Below are 10,246 nucleotides of genomic sequence, written 5' to 3'. Positions count from 1 at the left end.
GCAAGCTCTCTGCCTCTGCAGGTGGGTTCTTCCTGCGTGTCGTGGCCCCCCACACACACCCCACACACACACACACCCCGCAGTGCCTGGGGCCATCCTAGTTTTGATTCTCGGAACTTAAAGTGTCACAAAAGCAACCTGCTGGAGAACTAGGTAAAACATCCATGCGTCTGAGCACCGGGAAGCTTAGGTTGGGGTTCCAGGTTTGCAGCTCTCAACAAGTTCCTAGGTGCCACACTTTGCAGACCACTGTTCATCGTGGGAGCTTCTTGCAAGGGGGGGGGGGGCGGTTGGAATAGGACTTGCCTCAGAGTTCATCGCTTTGGGAGAAACCTCGTTCATCTAACATATTTATTGAGCACCTTGGCTGCACCACAGGGCACTCTTCCCATGCTTATGGAGAGGGCTCGCAGGGAACTCTTGAGAGGCCGAGGAGCGCCTCCAGCGCCGAGGCTATTGGAGTGGTCAGATGTTAGTCAAATCATCATTTGGTCTCAGAAGGAAAAAGCTGGCTGCGAAGTTGGAAGTTGGGCTGTTCATGACCTCATCCCCAAGGAGCCCTGGGCTAGGCTTCCAGCCACCATGCCACCTGCCAGCCTCTGCTCAGGGGGCTCCTCTGCCTGAAACACTCTCTCCCCTGCCTCAGAAGACCCTCCCTGGAGAATCTCCCACCCTTCAAAGCAGCACAAAGGTCAGCACATCTCTGACACTTTCTCTGATCCCAGCTGCCAACATCCGTCTCATTCCTCGTCCACATCCCTTTCGGCTCTGCCAGCAACACCTTGTAGCCCTTTAGCATAAGATCCCTCTATTGCCAATCAGGAAACTGAGGCCAGAGAGGGAAGATGACTTGCTTAGATGGCGTGGCCAGGACTAGACTCCCCAGACATGGTCTTAGACCTGGAGAAACGGGAGAATGCAGCTTGCAGAGTTTTCCAAGCAGTGGGCAGGTTGGGCGCAGAGGAGTAGTCCTTCTCTCTCCAAAATCCCCTCCCTCCAGCTTAGGTGGGGTGGGGGTGGGACTGAGGGCCCCAGCACGCAAATGTCTGACCCGGTGTCTGCCAGACATTTCCTAAAGGCAGAGGTGGGCATGGGAACTGTCGATGCCCCTTCCCTTACTCCCCCCCCCACCCCTCTGTTTAGACTAAAGTGGCTCTGTTTAGACTCTCAAGAGGCATAAAACCACTGCAGGGTCCTCTGCCACAGTTCTCATCTGCCGCCCTTGCCTAGCGAACCACACTGGGAGTGTCCCCGGGGTACCCTGGTGGCCAGGCACGCTGCCTGTCAGTCTTCAGCCCTGGCACAGCCTGCTCTGTGAGTCCAGGGCCTGCTGAGGGTCATACCAGAGCTGGGAGGATCCTTAGCTGGGGGGCCTGGCAGAGGCTGCCACTGCTGGCTGGAGAGCCAGGTTGGCAGAGACACCCAAGAGGCTGACTCAGGCTGTGCTCAGGCCCCTGCCCCACCCTGTGTTCACAGCTCCCCTCTGGGACCATCCCCTTCGACCTGGCAGACCCCTGCCCCCTAACACACACACAGACCCACAAACACACACCACACACACACACCACTCCAACTCACACCCAGCATGCACACTGACACACATTGACAATGTGGGCCCTGCCTGCAATCGCATTTATTATGAGGCGGTCTAACCCAGTGACTAAGAGGACGGACAAGTTACTTAACCACTCAAAGACACTGCTTCTTAATCTATAAATGACTATCATCATAGCACTAATTTCATAGGATATGTGAAGAATTAAATACGATTATGAATGTCAGCACTAGGCTCAGAGTAAGTGCGCAAAACGCTCGCTGGTTTTGGTTACTGATGGGTAGTGTGCCGACACCCCCTCTCCCGTCCTCCAGGCGCCCACGTCTCTCCTGCTGTCACATGCTCGTGCCCACTCCCTTGCACACTTGCAAACCTCCCTTCCACTGTCCCCGTTTCACAGGCACCTGCTAGCTGCTGCTGCGTGTGGCCCCTCAGTGCTCCGCCCCTCCCCCTCCCCCTCCCCCTCCCGCACTCAAGCTCCTATTTACCTCCTCACCACTCCCACATTCGTTCCTTCTCACAAACAAGCCCCCACTTGCTTGCTTTCCCTCGCATTCCTCCCCTTTCCACACTCAGGCACATTTGCTGCGCACTTAAACACGCCCTGGTCCCAGCCTGTGCGCGCGCACGCTCACACACACACACACACACACACACACACACACACTGTCTCGCTCGCATACTTCCAGATGCCATACCCACTCAACTTGTACTTGGGTTACAGGACTTGTCCACACCCCCTAACCCACCCCGGTGCACGCCTCAAGATCTCAGCGGGAGCATCCCTCCCAGCGAGAAGCGCACCCCACTCAGCTCTCCTCCCGCTGCACCCCCTCCGGGTGCAGGACCCACCCCTGGCCCTCCCTGGGCTGTCTCCCCCTGCTCCTTCCCCTCCTCCAGCCTCCGGCCCCAGCCCTCCCAGCTCTCAGAATAGCCCAGGCCACTGTGGCCATGGCCACTGCCACCTCCTCGCGGCCACTGCTGGGCTGTGGAGCCGGCCAGAGCCCGCTTCCCCGGTGCTCGGTGCCAGCTGCTCGCTCGCTCAGGGCATGCGAGGACAGGAGGACGGGCTTTGCTGAGAGCGGGAGGGCGGGGTACTCCTCAGCCACCCCCTCACCCTCTCCCAGAGCCCACCTGGAAGAAAGACAGCTCTCCAGGGAGCCAGCTGCCACTGAACCAACTTCCACCCCGTCCCCCAGGGGTGCTGGCAATGTCCCCGCACCCCCCACTGCCTGGCTGAGAGAAACCAGCTTCTGGGGACCAAGAGGTTTGCCAAGGAAGCACAGTGATTTGGGAGCAGAGCCAGACCTCGCAGTCCAGGCCCCAGCCCTTGGGGGTGGGGGACTCCAGAGGCTCCTCCTCGAAGTTGTCCCCATCACCCTTCCCTCTCCTGCCCCCACTGCCAGCGCTGAGCCAGCCTGGTTGACATTTGATGCCAGGGTTGTCAGGAAAAATAAGAACAGCACTGGGGGGTGATGTCTGGGCCGGCTCTGGAGGGGAACCTGGACAGGGAGGGGCTGGTGGCCAGGGGTGGAGAGGGGAAATCTGCAGAGGCCAGAGGGGACATCAGGACAGCTGGGAGAGCCTCCAGGCGGCCCAGGCCTGGCCCAGGGACAGTGTCCGGTGGTGGGTAGGGCTGGCGGAGGGGGGCAGTGCAGTTGGGAGTTTGTGGGGATCTTCGTGAAAAGACCCCAGGCTCCTTCGGCTGCCTCCACAGCCCACGCCTGGGCCAGCGAGTTCGGGCTTTAGGGAGGCAGCATGGACCAGCCGCTGCTCGCTGTCCTGGACCTGGGCCCTGGGCTCACAGGACTTTGTATCCCTCTGGGCCAGGGGGCTGTACCACCCCTGGCAAGTGGTAGAGGACTTATGCCAAGTGAGCCACTCTCCCAGGCCCAGCCTGCTCTGCAAAAGCCCTCTCATTCAGCCTCAGCGTCTCAGTCCCACGAGCTTCACTGAGTCCTGACTAAGGGGCAGGCCTTGCAGAGCCCCCAACATGTTTTATCCAGAAGAATCTGGCTCTTTGGGCAAGACTTGGCCTTTCTGGTCCCTGCTGCACTGTGGAGAGCTGGGGCTGGTGCGGAGACCTCCGTAAGTCCTCGCTGAATAGCAATGAGTGCTTTCATCCCCACAACCACCCTAGAGGCAGATAAGCTTATTCTCATTTTTCTGGAGGAAGAAATTGAGAAGGGAAGAGAATCACCTACTTCTCTAGGACTCAAAGTGAAGTTGAAAAAGCTGTGTTCTTTTTAGAACATCTGGAAGCAGAGGGCAAAGAGCTTCTGGACCAAATACTTCCTTTCTCAGAGTCTCACTTCTGGCCTGGGAAATGGTCCTGCTTCTCTGTGGGGCTGGAGCAAGAGCACAGTGGGTAAAGCGTTTGAGCCCGGCAAGCTGCAGAGTATCCCGCCCACACGGCAGAGCCTGGCAAGCTACCGTGGGGTATTCAATGTGCCAAAAACAATAACAACAAGTCTCACAATGGAAACGGTACTGGTGCCCACTCGAGCAAATTGATGAACAACGGGAGGACAGTGCTATAGTCCACTGCTATCTGTGGGGCTGGCCAAGAGGCCATGACTTCACCCTTTTCCAGCTGGCTTTTGCACGGAGACCCCAGATCTCAGCACAGCCTCATCTGGCATCCAGGATGTCCTGAGTGTCCCCTCTCTCCGTCCTCCAGAGAGGGGGTATGTTGGTTCGCTAGGACTGCAGTAACACCATGTCTTCCTTCAGACAGGAATTTGTGCTCTCACGGTTTAGAGGCCAGCCGTCCAAATCAAGTACTTGGCAAGGCCCAGCTGTTGTCTCCAAAGACTCCAGGGCAAACCCTTCCTCCTCTCTTCCAGCTTCTGGCGGTCACTGGCAGCCGTGGCAGCCCCATCACTCGGCTCTCAGCCTTGCTGCCACACAGTGCCCTGTTGACTCTTCACCAGAGCCTCACGGCCTCAATGTGTCTCCTTGTCTCCTCGACCCTACTCTAGTCAGACCTGCCAGTGGCTAATGGCATCTGGGAAGAACGTTCTTCCCAAACAAGGTCACGTTCTGAGGTTCCGGAAAGGGCATGGGCTTGGGGACAGGGAGGATTCTCTTCAGGACAAGAAGGGGAAGACAGAGAGGCATGGGCTGTGGAGGCAGGCAGGCCAGCCTCATGTCCTGCTCTCCTCACACAGATGCTCTTTGACTTTGGGCTTTTTTGTGCAGTGTTTTTCACCCCGTAAAGCGAGGCAACAGCCCTGACCTGCCAGCGAGGTGGCGAGGAAAGCCAATGTGAAAATTTGACAGGCACGCCTGGCAGAAGACCTACCGTGGCCCTTCTGCCAGCCTGCCCGTGTCATGTCCCCTCTGCTGGCCTTGCCCTGCCTTGTCACCCCTTCATCCAGGCATGCCATCAGAATGCCAAGCTGCCGCTTCCTTGACAGGCCTTCTCTCCACTTGGTCTCTGCGCTGTTCCTCAAGGACCAAGACGCAGAGATGATGACCGTGAAGGTTCTGTCTGAGGCTCACGGAGTCCTGCGACCTCCTTCCATAAAGACTAATGTCACTTGGATCAAAAGATCTGGGAGTGTCAATCAAAATCACAGTGAATATCTACTTCCACCTGTCGGGATGACTGGTTTCAAAAAGACTAGAGTCTTAGGGTTGGCAAGGTCATGGAGAAATACACTGTTGGTGGGCTCATGAATGGGTACAGGCACCAGAGAAAATAGGGTGGAGGTATGGAAAAGACTAGGAAATAAAACCTGCACACACTCCAGAATTGTGTTTCTGAGAATTTATTTGAAGAGAGCAACAAGAGTAAGTGGAAAGGACAGCCATTCAACCACATTTGTTGGAGCATTTGTTTCCAACATGGTTACAAGTGATGCATCTGGGTGGGTGGCTGAGTAAAGGAATGTGGACATAAGTGTTGTAGGAAGAGGAATATTACTCAGCCCTAAAAAGAAGGAAAGTTCACCATTTGCCTCAGTAGGGATGGCCCTTGAGGGCATTGTGTGAAGAGAAATGAGTCAGAGAAAGATAAATTGTATATGCTCTACTTAACTGTGGAATCCAAAAAATCTAAAAAAAAAAATGTAAGAAGAAGAAGCAGTTCATAGATACAGAGAACAGATTGGTGTTTGCCAGAGGCAGGAGGTCATGGGTAAAAATGGGCAAAGGGGACAAAAAGCACAAACCTCCAGCTATAAAGGAAGTAGGCCGTGGGTTGTCATGGAGAGCAGGGCACTGTAGTGAATCTGGCCAGGGCTACTTCTACTGACCTTTCTAATGCAACACCAAGGGCCAAGGAGGCGGGGTTCTGCATTTGAAAGGGACTAAGAGAGTTGTTATCAGCAGTTCACATCAGAAGAAAAGCACCGGTAATTATGCCAGTGATGTTAACCAAACTTACTTGAAGACCCGTTTGGCAATCTACACAAATATTCCATCATGTGCTCCTAGCCGAAACTAACACAGTGTTACCTATGCCGTAAAGAGCCAGGACTGTTGAAGGGATCCGACGAAGTGAAGCTTCTAGGAGCTTCTTCTAGCTGCATCCTCTCTTCTGAGGCACCCTCCACCCCGAAGGTACACCAGGACGTAGAGGCAGCAAACGCCCGTCTGCAGGGCTCTGGGTTTGCTTCTCAGCCACTGCTCCTCCAGTGCTGGTGAGGAGGTAGCTGTGCCAATCCATCAAGAGCTCACAGGGGATGCAGGGACAGGTCACTGTCTCAGTTTCCCCATCTGCAAAATAAATAGAGCTCGCGATTCCTACCTCCAGAGAGGGCACAAGAATAGAAGATCAGAAGGCGGAGAAGGTGCTCTTCACTCCGAACTTCCATTTCTCATCACTGGTGTCGGCTGGGCACCTGGCCAACAACTGTCTCCTCAGCCTGAAGCTCCGTCTCAAGTCCCACCTGCAGTTGGGTCTTCTGCTGACATGGAATCCAGCCGGGAGAGGCCTCAGGCTCTGGGTGAATTAGGAGAACCTGAGCAACCAGCCTGGGGGAGGAAGGGAGGTCAGAGCAACCGCTGAGTCTAGGGCGCGGACTGGGTGTGCTCCAGGGAGCCCTGAAAGCCACTTTCTGAAGCTACCAACCTTGTTCCCATTCTGCAGATGAGGAAACTGAGGGTGTCTTGCTGATGAATCAGACACAGCATGAGGAAACCTCACAGGGTTGTGAGAATGATAAAAACAAAATAAAACAAACAAAAAACCCCCAATGAATATAATGGGGCTGGGCCAATAATAGAGCTGCTTGCCTTGCATGTGGCTGACCCGGGTTCAATCCCTGGCATCCCATATGGTCCCCTGAGCACAACTAGGAGTGATTCCTGACTGCAAAGCCTGGAGTCACCTTTGAGCATTGGCCGGTGTGGCCAACCGCCCCTCCTAAAAAACTCCAATAAATATAATGGTAATATTCATGAAGCACTTACTAAGTGAAGCTTCTATATTAATGATTCCATTACCTCAGAGAAGGTGATATTTTTAAATTTTATTTTTTTTGTTTTGAGAGCACAGCTGGCAATGCTTGGGGTCCTGGGACCACTCCCAGAGTGCCCAGAGGTCTCCAGGGCTATCCCTAGTGGTGCTCAAGGACCATGCAGGGCTGAGGATTGAACCCAGGGGCTTACATTTGCGGGACATGAGCCACATCCTTGGTCCTTGGTGTTGTATTAGAAGCGTCTGCAGAAACAATGACTAGCCACATCGTAGGATTTTCCAATCCAAAGCTAAGGCTTTCAGCACCATCATTGCACTCCCCCCAACCCCGTCCGCTGCCTATACAAGTGGGTGATGCCAAATGACCCCTGCCCACGTTTCTGGTGCGACTGAGAGGGTGGCAAGGATGGGATCTCTGACCTTCCCTGATGTTTCATGAAACACACTTAGCCAACACCTCTGACTTCTACACTTTGATCATTGCAATTTAACCCTCGGCTAGACGAAGTGAGGACAAGCATGTGGCCCATGCAGCGAACAAGGTCACTGTCCTTCAGGTCTCCTCTGAAGAGATGGCTTGCCCGGGTGGCCCAGGCTGCCAGATGCCCCAGGATGGGTGTCCAGCCTCAGTTTGCTTTGTAGCCACTTCTCTGTCTCTTCTCTGGGTGAAACCCACAGACTGTTCCACTCTTGGGGTCACCATTCCTGCTGCAGGGCCCGGGGAAGCTCCAGGATCCAGGATCTCCCTGAGTTGGGGGAGCTGATGCCCAAGGCACTCCCACCAAGCCTGACTCCTCCTCCAGCCCGTGACCTGCAGCTTTCATTCCAGCCCGTGACCTGCAGCTTTCCATGAGGAGTGAGCCTGGGGAGTTGAGCCCAGCTGGCTTGGGAGAGCTCCCTGGCTCCCAGCTCTGGCACCTTGGACACTTCTCGGAGGCCCAGGTTTGTAGTCACGAGGCAGCATGCACAATATCTGTTGCCTGGAACTGTTGTGAGGAGCATGATACACTTTTTGTTTGTTTGTTTGTTTGTTTGTTTGTTTGGGGACCACATTCAGCAGTGCTCATAGGCTTATTCATTGTCTTTTTTTTCTTTCTTTTTGGGTCACACCCGGCGATGCACAGGGGTTACCCTCAGGTTCATGCACTCAGGAATCACTCCTGGTGGTGCTCAGGGGACCATATGGGATGTTGGGAATCGAACCCAGGTCAGCCACATGCAAGGCAAACGCCCTACCTGTTGTGCTATCGCTCCAGCCCCTTATTCTTGGATCTGTGCTCGGGGATCACTCCTGGCAGTGTTTGAGGGACTATATACAATGCCAAGGTTAAACAGGATTGAATGTATGCAAAGAAAGTGCCTTATCCATTCTACTATCTCTTTGGCCCTGGGGCATGATAAAATTTGGCATATTGATTTTTCAGTGCTTAGGGGTTTACTTTCTTTTTTTTTTCTTTTTTTTTTGGGGGGGGGGTCACACCCGGCCATGCTCAGGGGTTACTCCTGGCTCATGCACTCAGGAATTACTCCTGGCGGTGCTGTGTGTGTGGGGGGGGAACCATATGGGATACTGGGAATCGAACCAGTGTCGGCCATGTTGGCTGCGTGCAAGGCAAACGCCCTACCCATTGTGTTATCGCTCCAGCCCCCAGGGGTTTACTTTCATGGGTAAAAAACATTCCCAGAGATGCTCAGGGGACCATGCGGGGTGGGAATTAGACCTGCATCTCCTGTATGCATAGCATGCACTCCAGTCTTTTAAGCTTTCTCTCTGGCCCTAAGGAAGAGGATGATAATTGCTAATATGCTAATAATATTGACCAGGGGCCAATGGAGTGCAAGCCAGCGCTAAGCGGAACTAAGTTTCTGACTGATCTACCGTCATTCGGAAAGGTGACCATCATTTTATCATCATCCTATTTCACAGACGTGGGTACAGAAGGTTATGGCACATCACTGTGGGCACTTAACAAGTACCAGTTCTTTCTTAAGGCTTCTGTGTTTCCAGCAGTGTGAATCCATGAATCAAATCAACTCTGCTCCAGTCCAGCCAGGACATCACCAGGCATCCAGTTTGCTGTGACTCCAACTTGGCCAGACAACACCCAGGCGGGGGCCCTGCCCTGTAAGAGCAGCCTCATAGCCTCCTGGCTGAACTCAAGAGCTGGGCTGTCCTGGGCTCAGGAGATGGGCCTCAGGCTCAGCCGCCGCTGGCTCCCTTCCCTGCTCCGAGCCTCGGGCTTCTTCCCTGTGTGCTTTTCCCTCAGGTGAGTGTCAGGGAGCAGCCCGAAGTAGATGCTTCAATAACTGAATTTATGGGGCTGGAGCGATAGCACAGAGGAGAGGGCGTTTGCCTTGCACGCGGCTGACCTGGGTTTGATTCCCAGCATCCCATATGGTCCCCCGAGCACCACCAGGAGTAATTCTTGAGTGCAAGAGCCAGGAGTAACCCCTGTGCATCGCTGGCTGTGACCCCCCCCAAAAAAAACACCAAAATAAATCAACTGAATTTATTCAGGTGAATAAGTCAGAATTAAAGATCAACTAAAACAATGCGTGCTGAATATAGACTATAGACCGAACACGATAGCCACTCAAATACCTCTATTGCGAACTACAACACTTTAAAGGAAAGAGTGAACAAAAGGAAATGCCCTGCCACAGAGGTGGGGTGGGGTGGGGGGATGGGGAATGGGAGTGGGAGGGCTACTGGGATCATTGGTGGTGGAGAATGGGCACTGGTGGAGGGCTGGGTACTTGATCATTGTATGACTGAAACACAAGCACGAAAGTTTGTAAGTCTACAACTGTACCTCATGGTGTTTCACTAATAAAAAAAAAATTATTTAAAAAAAAAAAGATCAACTAAAACAAAACAAAAATTCTAGCCTGGGATCAAAGAGAGCGATAGACACCAGGCACAAGTTGGGGCTCAAGAGTGGAAAGGGAGCCAGAGGGTTTGGGCTGCGCAGGTGTGGTGGGTGGACCCTCGGTCCTCATGTGCTGTGGGTACCACCCTTTTCGCCTGCTAGGAAGCCAAGAGGTAAATCTTGTATTCGATTGCTGTAACTACTCTCATTGTAGGTTTATGGTTCATTCTCTTCTCCCATTTTATTACAAAACTCGCACTCCTTTTCCTCACTTAATGGTCCTATTGTTATTGTATGTGTCATCTTATAAAAATTAGAATCTAGTAGACGTGGCATGAATGACGGATGAGGGCGAGAAGCGCAGATGTGGGAAGGTAGTCACATGGAGCGTGAGGA

Source organism: Sorex fumeus, unplaced genomic scaffold, assembly GCF_029834395.1.
Source record: "Sorex fumeus unplaced genomic scaffold, SorFum_2.1 ptg000047l, whole genome shotgun sequence".
In the NCBI taxonomy this organism is placed as follows: domain Eukaryota; kingdom Metazoa; phylum Chordata; class Mammalia; order Eulipotyphla; family Soricidae; genus Sorex; species Sorex fumeus.
This window is presented reverse-complemented; position numbering follows the sequence as displayed.